The 20,852-nt window shown below is 45.6% G+C and overlaps 2 long non-coding RNA genes across 3 annotated transcripts in view; both read left to right on the forward strand.

Moving 5' to 3' along the window:
- Positions 1-20,852, forward strand: part of LOC146180996 (uncharacterized) — a 70,622-nt gene that overhangs the window by 11,748 nt on the left and 38,022 nt on the right. The gene's annotated exons all lie outside the window — the stretch shown is intronic.
- LOC146180998 (uncharacterized) lies at positions 114-17,218 on the forward strand. 2 transcript variants are annotated; one of them, XR_014700132.1, is made up of 3 exons: positions 114-219; positions 955-1,060; positions 17,014-17,218. It is a non-coding gene; the product is annotated as an uncharacterized LOC146180998 (long non-coding RNA). The 2 variants fall into 2 exon arrangements; XR_014700133.1 differs by having other exon boundaries at positions 116-223.

Genomic DNA, 20,852 nt, shown 5'->3' on the forward strand with positions numbered 1-20,852 from the left:
GGGTTGCAGCAGCGAAATGCTTCCTGCAACTGGGTTGCAGGAGCAAAATGCTTGCAGCAACCCATGACGTCTTATCCGGTTTAGGAAAAACGTCACATCCGGCTATTGTTTTGTGGGTTTTGTGTTGCTTTTAGTAGCAAAATGGCTGGTCGTCGTCCTTCATGGTGGGAGCCGTGAGAGCTGTGTCGCCGTGTCAGCCGTGTGCTCTCGTGTTGTACGGCACGTAAGCAATTTTTTCTATTCTTTAGATACTTCAGTGTGCATGTATTGAGTCATTACCCGCTGTCTGGAGTTTTACATTTAGGTTTCAACTTCCGTGCGCCCGAATGTTCTGTTGACGACCATTGAGCCTGCTTGGCCGGCAGTGGGCCCGAACGCCCCAAAGGTGTATTATCGAAGGTTTCAATCGAAAGCTCAACGCAGTTCGACACTAAGTTACATGTCGTTAAATACCGTTTATTAGGCCAACCGTACGGAAATCTCAATCATTTAAAGCACGCCTGACTATCAGTCTTGCGTGCGCTTGAAAAGGGCGGGAAACTTGGGTAAGCGTTCCGCAGCTGTCTGGGTGAATAGTTAATAATTGTAACGTCTCTGAGCTGATAGAGGGACTTTAGGAGGTACTAGGACATGTCAAAACAACGCGTAGAAGCAGGAAAGGCGAGGATCACACAGGCCTGTGTGGGAAGCTTTTGTTTTGATGCACCACGACTTGCTAACCACTTGTGCGACGTACTATCATTTTGTGTGGCCCTCGTTGCTATGACGCGGTGTAATGATTTCATACCTCATTTTATGACTGCACACTGTCAAGTGTATGCAGGGCCCCTTTCTAATTACGGTGAGGTAAGCGATTTCGCCTTGTGTTTAAAGTGCATCAACATGTACTTGTCTTAATTTCTTTTGTGTGTGTAAACATCGCTTATAAGCTGACGTCTAATATTTGGTACGCAGGGACCTTCCTGATATGTGTTTTGGAGTCTAGCATGTGCTTGCTGGTTGCTGAGGCTGAACAAGGGACTATGAAAGGCGGAGGCAGCATATGCTCTAACGCCACAAGGTGAGCCCTGTACTTAATTTCAAAACAATTGCTGTGCCACCGTGAATGGTCATTTGTTTTACATGGGGAACATGCTTGGGCACAGGTCCCCAGTTTGCATAGAGTGCATGAATGAATCAAGCAAGCATTCCTGCAGCTGCAGTGTCCAGCTTGTAGTTTGCAGCCTTTCTTTCTCAGTTGCAACTAATGCATTGCAAACAGTGTGCAATGTAACAATTGATTCAGACTAAGAAAAGCAGACTAGCTCCAAAAACAAACAAATGTTTGCGCAAGATGGAAGATCAAACCACGCTATATTGTCTTCTCAATTCGCTGTGGAAAACTGGCAAAGCTGCCAACGAATGATATTCCTGCACAGGTTGGTTGTGTTGCTTTTTTGTGCGTGTGACAATGTTGCTGCAAGAACTTTATAGCTTTGGAAACCACTGTGAAAGATAAAATGAGGTCTGCAAGATTGGCATCAATGGCTTGCAAGACAAGCAGCACAGAATATACACCCTGCCAATTCTTTAACAGTGTCGCTCGAGCGTCGACTGTCCGAGCAGAAGCAAAGGGGAAATCAGGAGAGGGAACAAGCAGGGAGATGTAATCATGCTGCTTCAGCGAGTGTTGTCTGCTTGGCTGTTCTGCTCCGTTGGCAGCTTGAATCAAGTTTCATATTGTAGTTCTGAGAGCGCTCTGCTATGTGCTTGTGGATTCAAGCTGTGCAAACTTGTAACGTTCCAAATATTATACTTGTCCCTGGTTCTATTTTCAGATACTGTCTCAAAGGTTTCTTTTCTTTTTTTTTTTTTTTTTTTTTTTTTTTTTTTTTTTAAGCAATGAAAGTACCGATACAACAATTTTTCAAAAGTATTGATGGCAAGAGTTATGGTGCAAGTTGGATTTTTTATTGGAAATGTGTGTACTTTGAAGATATTATTCACATGATATGCAGATATTATTGCGGCTAAAAGCAAGCAATGACAGCTTCTCCGGGCACCGACATGCCTGCCAGCCAATTGTGGCAAGGTTGCTTCACATTGATCAAAGCAGCGTAGCAAACGAGGTTCACTGCAGAAGCAAGAATTGTGAGCACGCCCTCGCACTCCTGCATCTTCCGGCGCAGCAGCGCTGGGCAGTCGACGGTCACGTGGTACTGTTAAAGGCCCACTGTCCACCCTCCGGTCGAAAATATTTTCTTCCCCGGTGACTGTGAGACTTCGCCCCTAGAATGCAAGGTCGCAAAATCTTTTGAAAAGAGTAACTAATACCGAAGTTACAGCCACCGCAATTACCTGATTCTGTCATGCTTCTCTCCTTCCGTTCCCTCGCAAAGGTTTTTCACTCTCCTGCCCGAGGTCGTCTAGCCTCCGCAAGACAAATTTCCCTTCCTGCTCCGCGTTTGGCGGGAGGTGGGGCGTGGCACTCCGTGAGCGCGAAAAAAAGAAGAAAGAAAAAGGCTGAGGGAGCGCTCGCCGCTAGATTCAGTCTGGCCGTGGCGAGGGAAAAGCGCGCAGCGAGCAGTAGACACCCATCCTTCTCCCGTCAGTCAGCGAGACAGACCAATGGACGTCGTTCGCGGTACGTACGTCATTACTGGGGCCCGTCGGGCCAGCGCAGGAAACGGGGAAGCTAGCTTCCCAAAGGAGAGCATGAGAGAGCTTTGAATTGTATTTTCGATACTTTGCGGCGCGCGTGTCACTGTAGCATTTTGCGCAGACTATCTCCGGTACCTGATCGAAACACTGGGCTCCTTTGCTTAAAAGGGCCTTCCCTGGACAGTGGCCCTTTAAAGCATTGGCCAGGTGTACACTGCCTACAGTGGTGCCCATTTCGTAGCAGAGGCAATGCCTGCCTAAAGTATATCCTCTTCACTTGACGAGCAAAGAAGCATTCTAGTTTTCCTTGCTGAGAATGGGGAATGCAGCCCCTCCACTCCATCCACTATCTTCTCGCCAACATCGAACACTTTCTTTCCGCTCATCAAAGATTATCCTTTTATGCCAGGGGCCTTGGCGCACGGCCCGCGGAGCTGCGTGATGCAGTCTGCCAGCTCAAAATTTTCAGCTGACATTTTTGAAAGCATTACCACCAGCCCTAATTTCCAACTAAATTAAACTCAGACTTTGTACCAGTTAGTACGCGTTCATTTTTGAAAAGGCGTTGACCACTTAATCTGCGTGAACTTTCATTTGACATCACTATGCCTTCAAAGCAAGGAGCCAGACATCCTTGCCTTCTCTTTTATTTCCAAGTGTGCTTTTTTTTTTTCTTTTTGAGGATTATAAGTGTGGTAGTATTTATTAACAGGTGTACCATTTCAGTACCTCTCTCCGAGCGATCCTGAAGCGGCTTTTGTCCAGCATTGAAGTGGAAAGGAGCACACATTGCTTTTCTTTTGCAATAATAGGAGGGCTTGGTCTGACAAAACGAAGTTAGCTTATTTTTGTTCATTTTATTGTTATTTATTGTACTTTGTTTCCTGTTGTTTTGTTAATTTCTGGCTCCTGGGTCATGAGAGAAAAAGCTTTCTCAATGCAGCCCACGTAGCAATATGAGTTTGAGACCCCCTGCTTCATGCCCATAATGGCAGGGGGTCAATGGATAATTCATAATGAGTTTGTCTGAAAGGTAATTGTTTAGCAAAAAGCTACCATACGCCATTGGTCGGCTCGGACCCACAACCTCCACATCATGGTGTTAGAAGTGTGTGAACGGGCCGCTCCGCACCGAACAGTAAGTGACGATACCGATGGTTTGATTTCCGTAGGCTGCCGAGAGACTGCGTTGACTGTTGGTGGCCGCAGGTTCGCTGGGTGCAGTTAAAATCTTCGGGTGAAGGCGTGGGGAATAGATGGGCTTCCCTATACAGCAGGTGTTTCTTGCTGTTTCTTCTGCCTTCGCTCGTACCGAGTGGTGTTGGTGACCACCGCTGCGTCTGTGGCTCAGCGACACATTGCGGTGCGGAGATGAGGACTTCCTTTCTCGATTGTACACATTTGTTTACACTTGTTTACAAACTGTTTACAATAACGTCGTCAGATGCGACATCAAAACATAGAGGGCTAACTGCAACTGGGTGCACGATCGGAGGTCAGAGGCTAGCAGAATCAAGCCTTGGCCTTCTGCTACACTTTAGGCCGGAGTCCCTAGAGACCTCCGTCAGCCTAGCCTCCCTCCTCGAACAACCCGTCTGCCCTCGTCCCTCCGAGCCCAACTGTCCCAACGCTCCTTCCTTAGCGCTCAAAATTCGAGTCTAGTCCGTTGACCAATCAACGACTAGTCACTCTGTGGCCAATAACATACAGTCCTTCAAAATGGGCTGGCCAATTGCTGTGCCACATATACCCCTCTGCTATGCATGTTAAGTAATACAAACACAAAGCACGCACTACGCGGCGAGTGGTTGCACACACAAACACATACATCTGTGCTTTCTCCCTCTCCAAAATCCTCCCACACAAGAGGCGCCAAGCAGTCGCAAAGACAAACGGCGTCGACGGTTACACTTCCGAAAACACACACACTCAAACCTCAGGCCCAAACATTCCGATCCCTGCCCTTGGTCGGTTGCGCGTGGGCAGCGGATTCAAAGGGACGTACAGGCGTCTTCCCGTGAAGACATGTCAACAGTGCGTTCTCCCCAGGCCCGTGTTACGCCGCGTTTCGGGATTTATGGACTCCGCGCCCTCTCCACTCGAACCGGGAGACACAGCAGTTAGCGCCGAACCCACAACCACTGCGCTTACGCTGTGCCTTCTACTTGCACTGCTCTGCCTCCCTCGCGGCACGGGACGGACAGAGCCGGCAGCGTCGCCCCCCGCTGCCGTGTGTTCTGGGCTCACTTCCGAGAAGCGGTCGCCTGCGCGACCGTCATAAATCAGCCCGCGTCAAGCTGCCCCTTGACCTTGGTCGCCCCTTCGGAATCTCCTTCTGGGCGAAGCCCGCAAACTTAACTGGTGCCGCAAGGATTGCCAGTCAGTTCTCAACGTGCATCGGTGCGCATTTTGTTTTTCTCTCTGATGCCCCTGCTCCAAGCCTTTCTTCGATCATGGTATATTCTAAGTTGTAATGTAATGTAATGTGGAAAAAAGTGCATTGTTCACTGCTGCAATACAGGCTACGTATTCTGCAATGAAAAATGTCAGCTTTCTTCGGTGCGAAAAAATGTCGAACGACTTCAGCTATGGTGGCCGGCATACCAAGAAAGGACCGAGCTATACAGTCACTGTTTGTGAGGGGCACTTTGAGCCCAGGTTTATGTCCAAAACATGGACGACAGAGTTAAATGGGCATATGCTGCAAAGTGTTGCGCGTTGCTAGCAAAGGAAGCGGTCCCCACGATATTCTCTGCCTGCCTTACCTACCTTTCAGACGTCGAAAAGTAGAAAGCGACCCACTGAAAGGCAGCCCCAGGAACCGAAAAAATAGAACATCGTCAAACCTTATGTAGAAGCGTCAGGTGAAGGTAGCACGGGCTTCACACGACACTGCGTGGGCATGGACAGGCCCAAAAGCTGGGTGCAGCTCAACCCACGGGCCGTCTGGGCCGACACATGAACATTTTTGCTGGACTCGGGGTGGGCTTAAACGTACGGGTCCGAGCTGGATTCGGGCTTGTACACAGAGGGCCGATGTCCTTTATAGTCACTTTGTCAGAGTAAAATACACATTCGCGGCGTCGCTGCAGCGAAATGGATGAAATAGCCATGATACGCTCCGAGAAAGAAGTTTAGTCTTCTTAGCTTATTTATTTGCTTATTACGGCACCGCGGAGGCTGAGTCATTAAAGCTGGGATACCCTAGTCTGATCCTAATTGGGAGACAGCATTTTGGCCGAAGCTGAAAGCATGGCAGGCATATACTTAACGATGGCAGTTTCATTGAAGAATCCCGGGTGGCCGAAGTGATCCGGACGCCTCTGCTACGGCGTCCTCACACTTTGAGCCAGTTTGGGACCATTGCTCCAGAGACATAGCTATTTTGTTGTTTTTTTGGCGTCGTGTACACTTTTTTTATTCTCCACGTGAGAAAATTCAAAACCAAATGTGGGTATGGTTTTCATTTTAATCTGTTGATTGGAACGTCTCATATCTGAAATAGCCGCAAAGGCTTGATAGAGTAGAAATCTCCTTGACGATGAAATAAGATAAATCTTGAATGAGCAATTTTTAAATAGAGTCAATCAGTGTCGTAAACAATTAGGCGTGCGCCAGCCACATTGAACGATACAAACGAATATATGAAATTACTCCCCCCGGTGACTAAAGAGCAGCAGTCAGACACCGCTCTTGCATGTTTTAAAGCGTAAAATGCCATGTGCGGGTTACGCTGGTGTGGTGCAGCGTGGAGTTCGCCTAATAAATTAGAATAGCGCCAGGTGAGGCTGTTTCAGCTATCAGCGAGCGCAGACAGTCTGGTCCAGACATGGGCATCCTCACGAGGGCGAACCCTCATGAGGGCGTCCTCACCCTCACCTCGTGAGGATCTGACTCGGTGAGGTGAGGGCGAGGGAGGATCGGCGCTGAAAAATTTGTGAGGACGAGGGTGAGGGAGGGCAGAGGCGGTGAGGGGAGGGTGAGGGAGGGAAAGATACAGAGTTTGAGGGGCGAGGGCAAATGTTCAACGAAAGGCATAGTTTCTGCAGTACGAAAAAACGCGGCAACCCGAAAGGCAAGAGTGACAACATACGTTCTCCTCCACTATGCATGTGTTGTATAGAAAACAGATGTAATGGAACGGGACACGGGCACGAAAGCCACAAAATTGCCCCGGCGCTCGTGGTGAAGAAAAGTTAAAAACGACCCTAGGAAGCTGCAGGGAGTCACCGAGAGCGATGTCGCTGCTTCCAGCCTCACAGAACACGACGGGACCGGCAAAGTACACAGGACAATCGTTTCTAACTGCTAACATTCTTTGCCATTTAGGGAAAAACACGCTCAGAAAAAAAAAAAAGCGCGTCCGAAATAGAGGGGACACGCAGAGAAACGAACACAAAAGAGCGAGGTGGGGTGATCTTATCTGCTGGGACCCTGCCACATGTTTTTCTTTTTTTTTCCCCCGTCCGGATAGCTTGCATGAGTAGCCGACGCATGAGAAGTGTTTCTTGACAGTGTTACTTGACTGTAGTTTTACATAAAGCTTTCATAAGTTGTGTAAATTACAATTCGCAGCAAAACCAAAGGAAAATGAACAGCAGTGAATTTGTGCTGATAATAGCTGCAATAAAATAAACCGCAGTTAAATATCAGTTGCAATCTTTGTCATGTGTTTGTAGAAACAAGAAGTATTTTATCATTTCTTTTACCGTTTTTCGCTTTGTTGTAAATTAGCAAAATTGTCAAATCGTGCATTTATATGTACGGCTCGTAATTACCATACTGGAGCGTGGCATTGGCAGTCTCTATATTGATACCTGATACTGATAGACACACCCTCGATAACAGCACAAATTTTTCGTTACCCATCTGTTACACGAAATTCGAAACCGACAACATGGTCTCCTGTAGCTCCAACGCTGGATAAGCGGAGGCAGTTCAGTCGCGTTGTACCGACACCAGCTCTCTCACACTTAGACGCACGATTCCCTCCACGCTCAGTTTAAATCAGCCTGACGCGAAGCGAGACAGTTGATTCAAACGCTATCGCGTGTTCGCAGATCAATCTATCATTGGCAACGTGTCGCACAAGAGCGCCAGCGGACAGCGCATTGTTTTTTCTGCAATTTCTATAGCATTAAGTTTTACTTTTTTTTATTTTCTTAAGACAGTTTTCTTCAGATGGGTTTTAACATAACATCGATTTGAAAGGAATAACTACAGCGTGTGAACATTGAACACAATTTTACGAAAGAGTTGTTTCATTTCCAATATCCAAAGTGTTCTCATTTCGTGTTAGCCTGTTGAAGTCCTGTACTGGAGTAAAGTTATTTAATATTATTTGCTTTTAGCATCTGTTCTGTATTCAGAATAAGTTTAATGCATGGAAATGCCCGACGATCGTAAGGCTGTATGTTGTCACAGACTCACGCATGAGGGGGGTATGACAATGCTGAACCGGGTTTAATTCTTTGCCGAATGCGCTTTCGGGTTGGGCGCGCAAGGTTGCTTGCAGTTTTTAGATACAAGTGTTTCTGTTTGCAAAATCAAAGCGTGCTGGAGGTGTCAGCCTCGCTATAAAAAAAAAAAGAAGGCATTTTAAGCCACCAGTTAGCTCATTCCAAGGTTCCTAAGGAGAGCATTGCTAAAAACTACCTGCATGCCGCTCTTTACAAAGCCTGCCTACATGAAATGACATGTATAGCGTGGATGTCTGGTTGCAAACACTGACCAGTGCAGGATTTCCCTTTGAGGTGGTCATCTCTGTTTTAAAGAACCTTGCCAGGGATGCTAGGGATGTAGAGCAGCACCGCTGCGCTGAAAAAGCGCAAGGTGCAAGATCCGTTGTCATTCCATATTACTATCAAATCTCCCACCGCTTAAAAAACGTGGCTCAGAAAACTGACGTCCTGGTAGTCATCACTGCACCCGAAAAACTGGCTGGCTCGTGCAATATGGTGCAAGGAAAGCACAAGCAGCTAAGGATGCAGTATCAAACACTTAGACAGGTTCATCCCGAGGGAGATTGCCGTCGTTTACCATATACCAATGTCCCGTGTCAGAAACTACACAGAACAAATTGGATGTTGCAGAAACGCCCCACTTCAGAGCTCCACGCATGAGTAGACGCACTGGCGGGGTGGTGGGGACCTGGCCGTCTATGTCGTCAGTGTCGTGGTTCTGTTCCAAAGGCGTACGCCTCTTTCCGTGAAGCGACAATCTTCAAGAAGTTTGCGTTCAAACTGAGCAGAAAAGTATACGAAGCATACTACATTAAGATGGAATTCACCACTTGTGTTAGCAAGAAGCTTCCGATAACTTAAGGAGTCGTACGTACGGCAACGTGCCAGTGTTTTTATTTTGCCATTACTTAATTTGCCAAGATCAGCTTCACTGTAGGGGTAGACCACGTTTATGTCGGCTTTCAACAGCTTCTTATCCAAAGCATGGTTTCCTGTGCTTGGTATGTCACGATATAAAGCGAAAAAGTGATGTAGGTTCAATGCTGCCGAATAAGACAACCGCTGAACTGGAATTTTTAATTGACGCAAAGCAGGGTTTAGATTCGAGGAAAGCTACAAAACATAGATTCACATTCGGTTAGAGAGGTCCGTACTGAGTGTTTTTGACCTATGAGATGAGAGGGCGACGTCGAAGTCCAGCCCTCCAGGACGCTTAAACCTCGAGTAAGACCCGCTGCCCCAAAGCCACGCAGGCACATTTGTTGGGTTTGATTAAAACGGGCTGTAATTGTAGCTTCGGACTTTATGAGAACGTTTTAATAAGTGTCCCTACATTTTCTTAACATAAAGATGACCAGCTGAGATGAAATACCTTTATGCATGCCGCTAAGGCTAGAGTCGCGCCAGAGAGCACCTGTCTCGCATACTGTTGAAACGTATGCCAGGTCTGAAGAAGAGGAAGACTCTTCGAGGGTTTGCGTGATACCTGCTCTCGAACGCGCAGCATTACCTCAGCTTCAGCGCCCCACATTCACTCTAAGAGTGACTCAATATTAATAAAGCAGACAGCTGAGATAAAAGTAAACCCGATTCCGCGTAGTCATGGTATGTCCTAGGATCTCCAGCTGGCAGGTTGAAACTATGACCGCACTGATTTTTGTACACCTGATTGTGCTTAGCCATTTCTGTGGAAGGAAAGAGGCCTCCTCTCTTCCGCGGATTTCCCCTTGTTGTTGTGCAAGCAGTTGATCGCTTCTCATCTGAAGCAGTGGAATGATCAGCGAGATGTCTGCTACTTTTTCTGTCTTGTGCCAAACACACGCATACACCATGTGTGTGTTGCTAAGCAAACTAAAAACGAAGCAACGAACGCCACTACTCGTACTAGGCCGCTGGAAGACGTTACATTCGGCGGGCTACAGTGTTCTACAAGCGGTAAGCCGGAACATTCTTAGCCGGGGTGCACCTCAGCCTGCACGCCCGAGAGCTTTGGTCGGCGTCTCTTCGTTTGAAGACCGCTTGGGAGGGCGACAGATAACGCACAAAACAATCAGTGTGCGCCTGCCTTTGCACCCTGTGGCAATGCGCCGACGACAGGCGCTAGACTCCCCCCACAGCGAAGGCAGCTGTCATTAGGAAAGCTGTTCAAAAAAGAGAAAAAAAAATATCCGAGCGGTGGGCAGACCACGCACGCTAGCCCACGGCTGGGCTAAAGAAGCGGCTGTGGCTCGTCTTATCAGATCTCCCTGAGGCACCGGGTGGAGACATGAATGGACGTGGCAGCATTGCTCTCGGAAGGATACACACGCGTCCACCACCGTGCGTTCCTTTCCCGCTCTCTCTGTCCAAAGAAAGGGTCTTTCTCCAGCCCAATCTCTCCCCCCCTCCCCCCTCAAAAAAAAAAAAAAAAAGAAAGAAAGAAACAGCGAGCGGCAGGAACGGCTGGGGAAGCCCTTCAGTTTGTGTTGCTGTGTCCTTTCGATTGGACCACTCAAGTTGCTGACGCTTGTTGAAACAACACTTTGGTGCGCTGTTGCAAAATTCTATATGCTCAAGGACGTCCGTGTACTATGTGCGCGAATAAGTTTCCATTGTGGCAGTGTCCTCGGATATTATTGGGAAATGCGCGGTCCAAGTGAAAGGTGTGTAGGACGTCATGCAGGTTCCGGGTGAGTTTCATTTTTTTGCCGCTCTTGTCTTCACAGTGCAGACAATCCGTTTCCCGGCTTTTGCATATGCGGGTTCTGTCCGGAATGAAGCAGATCAGGTAGAAGATGTGAACTTAGACGAACTGATGCAGAGTGCTGATTCCGGCTAGTTGGCGCATATGTGTTGCTCTTCTGTTCCCCTTCTATAAGCACTGCTTCTTTCAAGTAATCCTAGATTTAAGCACACTATTCAGGAAGCATAATCAAACCTTATGCATGAAATTCTGGCCTGTTCACTTTGCTCATCGTACTGCTCTAGTTAGGCGCTGTCTCGTCCTGTTCTCGTATAACTTTAATAAAAAGTGAAAAAAAAAAAAACGATTTTACGCAACACTGAGGCGGCGTTCATGAAAACCAGAAGCGCAACAGAGTTACGTGTTTCACTTTGCGTTTTCGGTTTATTCTTGGGGGAAGGCGGGATGCGATCGGGGCACAACATCGGTGGTACCTGCGACGCCGTGTCTTAACAATCGCATTTTTACGCGGCGTTTCCCAAATGACACTACATGTACATGACTGAAATTGTTGAGCACGGCCCCGGGCTCGCATGCTATGTCCCTCCATCCCCCCCCCCCCCCCCCCCCGCCCTCCCCCCTGCGAAGCGATTGAGGTTCATGAACCCCTGACTCCATCGTAATTTACGCTTCTGTGTGATAGCGTTTTTCTGTTACTTGAATTAGATTACATTGTTCTGTTGTCTAATATGCCGTATACGCCTCATGCCTTCCGTCTGCGGCTGGTTAGATTCGTTAGAACCTCCTCCTTCCTCATGCGCGGTGTAAACGCATTTAATCACTCTATCTCCTTCTAACACATGGAGTGTGAACCGGTGGGCATGCTTGCCCGGTAAATTACGGCAGTGGTTATTTTTCTTCCTCCTCGAAGTTTCGCCTTTGATTGGTATGCTTAGGGCACTGCCAGAATTGTTCTTTGCACTTTTCACAACCTGTGGTTTCCATGTGCAGTGCATATCTTAATCTCAGCAACTGTCGATCGGAACAATTAACTACCAGACGGCTCTTGCCAGTGATACGCTACAGCATGAATGCAGCCCCGTCATTTATTTAAGTCCATTGTTAGCTCGAGAAATTCGGATTGCTAAATGATCAACGCGGCTTGACACTGCCGAAAACAGACGCAGAGAAGAATAGTTTGCGCTTACTTTGACTCATTGTAACATTGTCATAGATCGAAAATAATGAAAAATAACAAATATAAAAACTGCTGGGCATGAGGTTGAGGGTGAGGGAGGGCAAATGAGATGAGGGTGAGGGTGAGTGAGGACCAGCAATATTTTTTAAGTGAGGATGAGGGCGAGGGAGGGCGAAGAAACTTTAAGTGAGGGTGAGGGTGAGGGAGGGCTGCCGATTTGAAATTGAGGGCGAGGGAGGAAAGGCCAAAATGAGGGCATTTGCTCACCTCTGGTCTGGTCTGCGATAAGGCGCTTCCACATATGGTCAGTTTTATATACCACTGGAGGCTAGGAACTGGAAACCTCATACAAACCACTGGGAAGGGCCAATATTCGAACGCTTGATGAGGTGTGATCTTTTTCAAGGTTGGTGTTCAACACTCGTCACGCCTCAGCCACAGATACAGCCTTGCTGCCGCAGCGGCGCCATCTTTCTCGACAGGAAATTGAGGGTGGGGGTGGGGGGGGGGGGGGGGGGGGGGACTTTCTACATGCAGAATCAGCGAAGAGCATTGCAGCCAGAACACGTGCCGGTCCTGGCGGCGGTGCTGTTGTGAGCTATGATATAACGGCACCTCTCGCACACCACAGGGCGGGCACGCCGCCTGAGCTTCTTGTCTTTCTTCTACCACTGTCGCCTCCAGTTCACAGATACATTAAATCGAGAAGAATCGAGGAGGTGGTACCTACGCTTGACGAACGGCAGTTTTGGCATGGCGTAAAGGCTACATACGCACACTATTGGCTACTTTGCGTTTTCTCGAGATTTTATTCAGTTATATTTTGCTGCACACGGTGTCTAAATATTAAAGCATCCTCGCAAGAAGTCCGATGACAATTTTTTTTTCTGTCTAATTGAATGTGATTTCTCGAATTGAAATCATGGCCAAACTGGTTGCTTTTAAGGGGGACATGGCTCTTAAAGCTATTTTTCCTACGTTTTTCAACAAATTTGATAAAACCTGGTAGTCTGATTTAGTTTCTTGCCCTGATTTCAAATATGTAATTAGGTTTCCAATTGGCCAATTAGTTCAAAAGATAAACAATTTCCATGAAAAAATAACTGCACTACAAAAAGTTCACATGAATACTTTGCTAGGTACTAGAAAGCATAACGAATATAATGTTAGGCGCACTTTGGTATAACAAATATTAGCGATGTTATAGCAGTTCACTGTTCCAAATGTAAGTGCCTTCCTGTCTTATTTAGAGCAAAATTGAAAACTCTGAACTGCTATAACATCGCTAATATTTGTTAAATAAAAAAATGCTCCTAACAAATTGTATTCATTACGCTTTCTAGTACCTAGCAAAGTGTCCATGTGAATTTTTTGTTGTGCTGTTATTTTTCATTATTTCTGCAAATTATGAACAATTTTATTATCTCTTGAACTAATTGGGCAGCTAGAAAATTGGTTACATGTTTGAAATCAGTGCAAGAAACTGAATCAGAATGCCAGGTTTTATCAAATTTGGTCAAAACTTGGAAAATAATTTTCAGAGCCATGTCCCCCCTTAAGCAGAAGCGAAATGCAATACAGCTGACATATTTCGTGGTGTGTTTGGAGACTGTAAACAGCCTAAACTAATACATTCTTTTTCAGCGAATTTCTAACAGTTTAGAGTTGTCGTGGGAAGACGAAAGAGTCACACTGGCCGTACTGCCCGAATCCGTGAGTCTCACTGCCTGTTAGAGGCTGGGCACACTACGAGCAGTGGCGCGCCGCGCCGGCGCGGCTCGTTCATACACAACCCTTCAGACACCACACTCCATATCATGTTCTACTTGGCACTTGCTGTATTTTATTTTAAACCAGCCAAAAAACGAGACAGAGAATAGAAGCTAACGAGATGAGGCTGGCTTCTCTGTGTCTAGTCTTTTGGCTGAATGAATGATTACCAACTCGCCCAGTTGTTAACCTTGTTGCTGTATTTACAGGGCATTCCCACGTCTGCTGCTGCGGTTTAGTTGAGCACTGGTGAACGCTGTCTATGTTGGGATACATGCAACATATAAAAGATTGCATAGCCATCATTGTAGCTAGTTTGTAAAGCATGGGATGCATAATGTGCAGGTCTCGGACCTCAACGGTGGCATGTTTCTTGTTTTTCTAGTTTGCAATGGGGGGGGGGGGGGGGGGGGGGGTATTTTTCATTTGACAGTAGATACACTACTAATTACCGTTCATCACCAATGCAGATTTTTTTTATTAGTTAATTATATGCTTTCCTCAATTTCATTCTGTTGGTTTGCATACCTGTGTAGTAACAGGGCCTTTATATATTTTTTCTTTTCTGCTAAATAGAAGAGCATGAGCCTCTCATAGCCTGTGTTGCTTTGGGACGTTAAATCCCATAAGCCAGACCAGCATGAGCCTCGTTTCTGGTAGTCGTAGATCTATTTCATTGAACCTCTTTGTTAATAAGCTTGTCAAACATACGTCAGACAAAAACATACAGTATTATGGGTGTGACACCATGAAGGTGTCAATCATTATAAATGTCACAAGTGTTGGGCAGGCATGCAGGGCCCATCATTAACGTGTTAAAATTAAGGAAGCTCCGGTGCCACTCAAGCGAAAACGTGAGAAGCTACTGACAGAAGGCCATGGATTAGGGCATCTGAAGGGGGAAAGGGCTACCCTTGAGTGCAATCTATCCTCACTGAAGGGATTACTGACCAGTGCCTTGGAAATTTTATCAGAACAGGCATGGATAAAAAAATTATGTGCACAAGATAGGGAGTGGAAATATGCTGCTTATTGATGTGAACTCCGAACTAGTCCAGTGGTGCTTGAGCACATCATATTGGTATAGTCCACATTTCTCAAGCTAAAAGAGTCATGTTTTTAGTCAAACTTATCGTTTGGGCATCAAGTATAGAAACAAGCATTGCATTTTCTGCTAGTTTGTTCCAAATTGTTGCTAAGATCATTTGTGTTATTTTAAACATCTGTACATGTTTTGGCTGTTAGTCTTGTATTTTCACCATCTGTACGTTTTGGCTGTTAGTCTTGTATTTTCACCAATGCATTGATCTTTGAATAAAAAGGAATCAAATAGGTTATTTTGGTATGTCAGGTATAAAAAATTCAGCTAATAAAATCATTTGACTTTAGAACGTACTCCAAAACAATTTGAATGCTTCAAAACATTTGTTTTATAGCTTCAAAGTGCTCGAGCCTGCTTCCACCTCTCCAAGTTGGTTTGTGGTTCAGGTCATTATTGCCAATTCTGCATGACTGAATTGATGTCTTCAATTTGGAGTTTTGGGGAGGGTTGCATCCATTGGGAAGAGTGAAAAATGCTGGCCGAAGATAAGGAACGCTGCATTATGAAAATTCTGATTGCTATTGGGCAACCATCTCGTGGATGATGGCACTTGAAAGCGTTTTGACTGGAGGTACTCGCACTGCTTGGGCTAGGCCAGTGCAGCACTTCATCTTACAGGAGCATATGCACCTAATTTTGGTCGCATTACCTCTCCAAGTTGGTTTGTGGTTCAGGTCATTATTGACAGTTCTGCATGACTGAATTGATGTTTTCAGTTTGGAGTTTTGGGGAGGGTTGCATCCATTGGGAAGAGTGAAAAATGCTGGCTGAAGATAAGGAACGCTGCATTATGAAAATTCCTATTGCTATTGGGCAACCATCTCGTGGATGATGGCACTTGAAAGCGTTTTGACTGGAGGTACCCGCACTGCTTGGGCTAGGCCAGTGCAGCACTTCATCTTACAGGAGCATATGCACCTAATCTTGGTCGCATTTTGCTTGTTAACGACATGCAAGACATTGCTCTGTACAGATCATCACCTGGTTTTTATCTTCAACCACTAAATAATTTATAATTGAATTTTTGTCTTATTTGTTTCAGGGTGTCTATACTCCATTAACACACTGAATGTTAGTAGTGCTGCTACTGCACTTAAAGTCAAGTGTTGGTCTCTGTTTGCAATATTTTTTAGCTGCTTTGAGAAGTATGATGCTCATGGACAGCCTCCTTAACAACATGAACTGGTGTATTTGTGATGAGGACCATATATCAAAGACAGCCAGAGGTTTTATGATGCTAGCATTGTAGCAACTGTTGTGGTGCTGTAGTTCGGCGAGCGATTTAGCCATCTTGTGGTTGTTGCCTGTTTGCTGTGGCCACCCTCAAAGTAAATAGCTATGGTCCTGTCACATAGTTTGAGAACTTTTTGTTACTTGTATGGAAATTACTGTTTGGCACAAAATGACTTATGGCTGCCATCATGTGCGTTATAGAGGGCGAGCGACTACATTTCGGTGGAACAGTTCCTCATTCTTTTTCACAGCCCATAGGAAGGATTTCGCAAGTTTAGAAAAATGAAATGTTCACAGCTGAGTCAGTCGCAATTCCGGAATCATGCTGTGTAGTCGACGAACGCTACAATCCAAGAGCAACGCATGTCGTCTAATGAACAGTGCAAGCGGAACTTCTTGGATGCAGCAGCAAATGAAAATGTGCACACATGGTTTTCAAGATGTCTCAACGTTTATTTATATGCTTCACAACCTACCAAAGCCCGCACGCTTGCGTTATACCAAAGCACAATCAGCTGTCTGTTCTGATGTCTGCGGCCAGTGTTGATAACTTCATATCAGTTCTTTACCACCCATGGTGTCCATTTCTGCTGTGCATGTGCACTGCAGTGATACATTGTCACACGCATGCAGAGAGCACTAGTACTGGCCTTACTTAGGGTAACTTTTTCGCTGTTTTGGCTTTTCTCATTCTTGAGCTATGCTACAGGGTGCACACTTTTCTTTTTGTCTGGTTCCTTTGACGAGTCATGAATTCAGCATTTGTGCTTCTTTCCTTTTTGAGGGTGTAGTGACCATATGCAAATCCACTATTAGAATATATGAGCTGCTGCATAGTCTGCAGTCCTGTTATCTTTTTATTTAAATTTGGTACGTCTCTGAGTTTCTCTGGGTGTTTTGTTATTGTTCTGAGCTTGCATTCTTTTGTTTTTTCTCCCTATGACAGCCGATCCTGCACGTGACTGATACTAGTCGAGAGATCACAACAGCTGCCCACCTTTCAAAGCATGGCATTCCCTGGCCCAAGTTGACTGCTCCCTGTGCTACTGGCTCAACAGTGTACTCACAAGTCTGCACTTCACTTACGAGCGTAATGGCAACACACACACGTTGGCCATAGCTTCTGTGTCAAAATAAAGTATTCCTACTTATGTGCCTTTTCATTCATTATTAACGCACATGATTGGAGTAATAAACACTCCAGTGCCAAAACACCATGTTGACACACTCATTTATGTTTAGACTGCCTACCTTCTGCATTACTTCCCTTTTGTAACCTACCTAGAAAGGTATTTACTGTATGTGTCATAGAACCACATGTATTTGTTATTCCTTTTGAGACTGGAAATAATCCGCAAAACCAGTGAAGTAAGAAAAGTTCACAGATATGTTTCGTAGACAATTTTTAGAGGTAAGCCCAATGAAGATGTTTCGAACTGCAGACAGGGACTGATGATAAAAAGGCAAAGTGGGCGGTGTTTGTTGAATTGCATAAGATTGGTTTGATTCAGTATTTTGCAGATGAGCAGCAACTTTCTTAATTGCAATGCCCTTGTCTGTGGGATACTTACACCCATACTGTCACCTCATGTAATGCTCAAACATTTGGCAGTGCTAATCACTTTACTAAAATATTGAAATCTTGGCCCTTCAACGTGAATTGTGTTCAATAGCGAGGTGACATGCTTGTAGCAATGAGATTCTAACCTTGGATACCCACTTAATACACTATTGCTGTACCTCTATGCTACTGGGATGGTGAGGCAGCATACTAAAAGGGCATAAAAAAAAGCGTGTGCAGTAATTCTTTATGTAACAATAGTTGAAGCCCTCGCCTAATTTAATGTGACTGCATTAAAAGGCCATATTTACCAAAAAAAAGGCAATTTGAGTGACAAGGATGAGTGGCAGATAGTATGACTGGATGGATTGGTCTGTGTGATGTGGGGACCATGGTATGGTATGGTCCAGCTCCTTTGACATGAGAAAAACTCGTTGCCTTTCAGAATCCCAAGTCAGATGTGTGAGTTGGGAGTTCATTTACATAATGTGGTAATTAGTAATTTTACAAATTGGTGTGTGCGATAAAAGCGCAAACTAATATCGGTGAATCGACAAGTAGCGAACTAAATGTACAGGGATGAGGATACAGGAGTCGTAAATGCTGTGGCATGTTTTCCTTAACAGCGGTGCTGAAGTGCCCCCAAATACTTGTTGCATTTGCTCAATACAGGTGTATTTCAGTTTCTGGTATAACCTTTCCCACACCTTTAACCTTTAGGCACAGTAATTGTAAATAAAATCGGCAGTTAAAAAAATAGCATTGTCAAGATGACAGTGTTCCAAAAAATTGAGGAATAGTAATTAAGGTACGTATAGCAGCAAAAGTTGCTACACTGTACCATCAGCATACACGTGTGATCCCAGCCATTTTTGGAACCATAAATGCAGTATTAAAGTTTATCAATTCAGTTTCGGACTATCCTCATGTTTGACAAGATTTTAATGATGAAACCTTCAGCTTAATGCCTCCAGTAGCCTGAGTATTCTGAAGCATAGCATTGTTGCCTTACTTAATTACTTGGCACACTTTCCAATTTTGCAGTGAGAAATTTTCTTAGCTTAAAAAAGTGAAAAATTTGGCAGTACTCTGTCAGGGACGAAGCAAGCTTTTGGAAAAGGAAAATAGAGTAAATGTCTCCGAGTGAACACCCCATGTGCACTGTGAATGAAACTAATGAGCAAAAAAAAAAACAAAAAAAGCATATGCTCTCAAGCAAAGTATTGCAATGCTTAATATTACATAGAATTTCTCCTGGCACACATAGATTTCATATTTCAAGCTGCCAGTTTCCATCATGCAAGGACGACATCTGCTAGTTTCTATACAGCACCTTCGTGCTTTCGCACTGGCAAGCCATGTTTTGTGAGAGGGTACCTTTCTAAGTGGACTCAGCTAGGCTTAACCTGATTTCCATGAAATATATATGGAAGGGTGCTTAAACCAGATGCTATCAGGCTTTAAGTATACCTGCAGGTAAGGGCCCTGCCAACTACTATTTTTAATAAAGAAAATTTGATATATCTAGTCGTCACTTAGTGTTTGTCATATATACTCCCTCAAGCACAATTAATAGTGGTCTAATCGAGCTGCTTGCTTGATGCTAAAAATGAAAACGCAGCACTGACACCAAACATGGACGGGCTACTGCTCAATTAAAACGACTGGAGAGAGTGCAACGTAAATCAACTTAATCGCTTTCACTTCTGTCTTGTCGACTGCGACGTAAAGTATCGGCAGCACTTGAGCAGTGGTCACCTTTACAAACCAAGCATGCAATGCGTCTGGTCATCGACTGGCAGTTGTCGGCCGGCGCATCGTCGCCGTCGATTCTCCCAGCGACGCCGCGCCCTCCGCGGCACGGATTCAACCCTCTTTCCAGTTTGGTTGCTAATGGCCATCAATTTTCGCTGATTATTGCGCTATAAGCAGATAAGCCAGCTCTACTAATTGAGCACATAAATAAAATATTTTATCGAGTTCGGTTTACAGCGCAGCCCTATGGCAGTCGCGTAACCGGCGAAGCGAATAAAGAGCACATCAGAGGATGAAAGTTCGGCGATGCACTCTGATGCATATCTTACGCACTGGATTTGTTAGAGACCAACATGGAATAATTTGAACAAATTGTTCGATATACACGGTCATTTGGCTGCTGGATATACCATTGCTTGTAAATCCGGCCGCGCAAAATATATAGTAAAAAAATTTACTTCTTTTTCCACATTCTATGTTCACAACAAACATATATGCATAACCACGCACTGAGATCAAGCGCCACATGAAAATTCGCGCTTCCACTTCAGTTCGAATAATAGCTCTCGAGGTCAAATGATCGAATGAGTCGCGTTACATATGCTGTGTATGCGAGGTGGGTACGTGGCGGACGAATTAAACTGCACTGCAAAAGATGGTTTGGTTTGGTTTATGAGGTCCCGAAGCAACTCGATCAGGCTATGAGATACGCCGTATATAGTGGAAAGCTCCGAGAATTTCGACCACCTAGCTGGGTTTTTACCGTACCGCGCAGTACACGCGGGCGCCTTGTTAGTTTTCGCTCACATCGAAAAGCAGTCACCCCAGTCAGGATTGAATCCCACACCCTTGGACACAGAAGTCGAGTACGCCAACTGCACCAGCACAGCGGGGGGGACTGCAGAAGACACTGTTGCGTAATTGTTGGGTGCTTGGTTTTGCCCGCGGCTGCTACGTTTTTGTGACATGGCCATGCATGCAGTCCCGTTCCACCTAGCTTCCACTGGGCCCTCGCAATTCAATCTCGACCTCCTATGAAATCGCAACCATGCAATTCCTGGCACGAAGTCGCCTCCTGGTCGAATTAGCATGGCTTACCCTGCTCGAGTCGCCAGACAGTTCGTGTATACACGCTGGCCAACAAAGACGCACGGGATCTGTTGGCTCTTAAATGATCACAACGGTGCACTGCAATGCCGATCGACGCCACGTACACGCTTACGGGCGGCATGCAATTCGTTGCAGCCTCCGCTGCTGCGGGTGCGAGTCGTGAAAAAAGAAACTATGCCGGGACTGCGGGCATTGCAGAATTAACATGCAGTTTCACGGGTTGGTTCGGCTGGAGGCTTTTAATTGTGCTCGTGTATGCGGTGCGATTTCTGCGGTGGTGTGGAGCAGGCAATAGGTAACACGTGGTAACAATTAATTAAGCAGGCGCTGGTATATAACTGATAATACTTTTTAACTAG

Source organism: Amblyomma maculatum, chromosome 8 (genome assembly GCF_055883805.1).
Source record: "Amblyomma maculatum isolate TAMU_Amacu chromosome 8, ASM5588380v1, whole genome shotgun sequence".
Classification (NCBI taxonomy): domain Eukaryota; kingdom Metazoa; phylum Arthropoda; class Arachnida; order Ixodida; family Ixodidae; genus Amblyomma; species Amblyomma maculatum.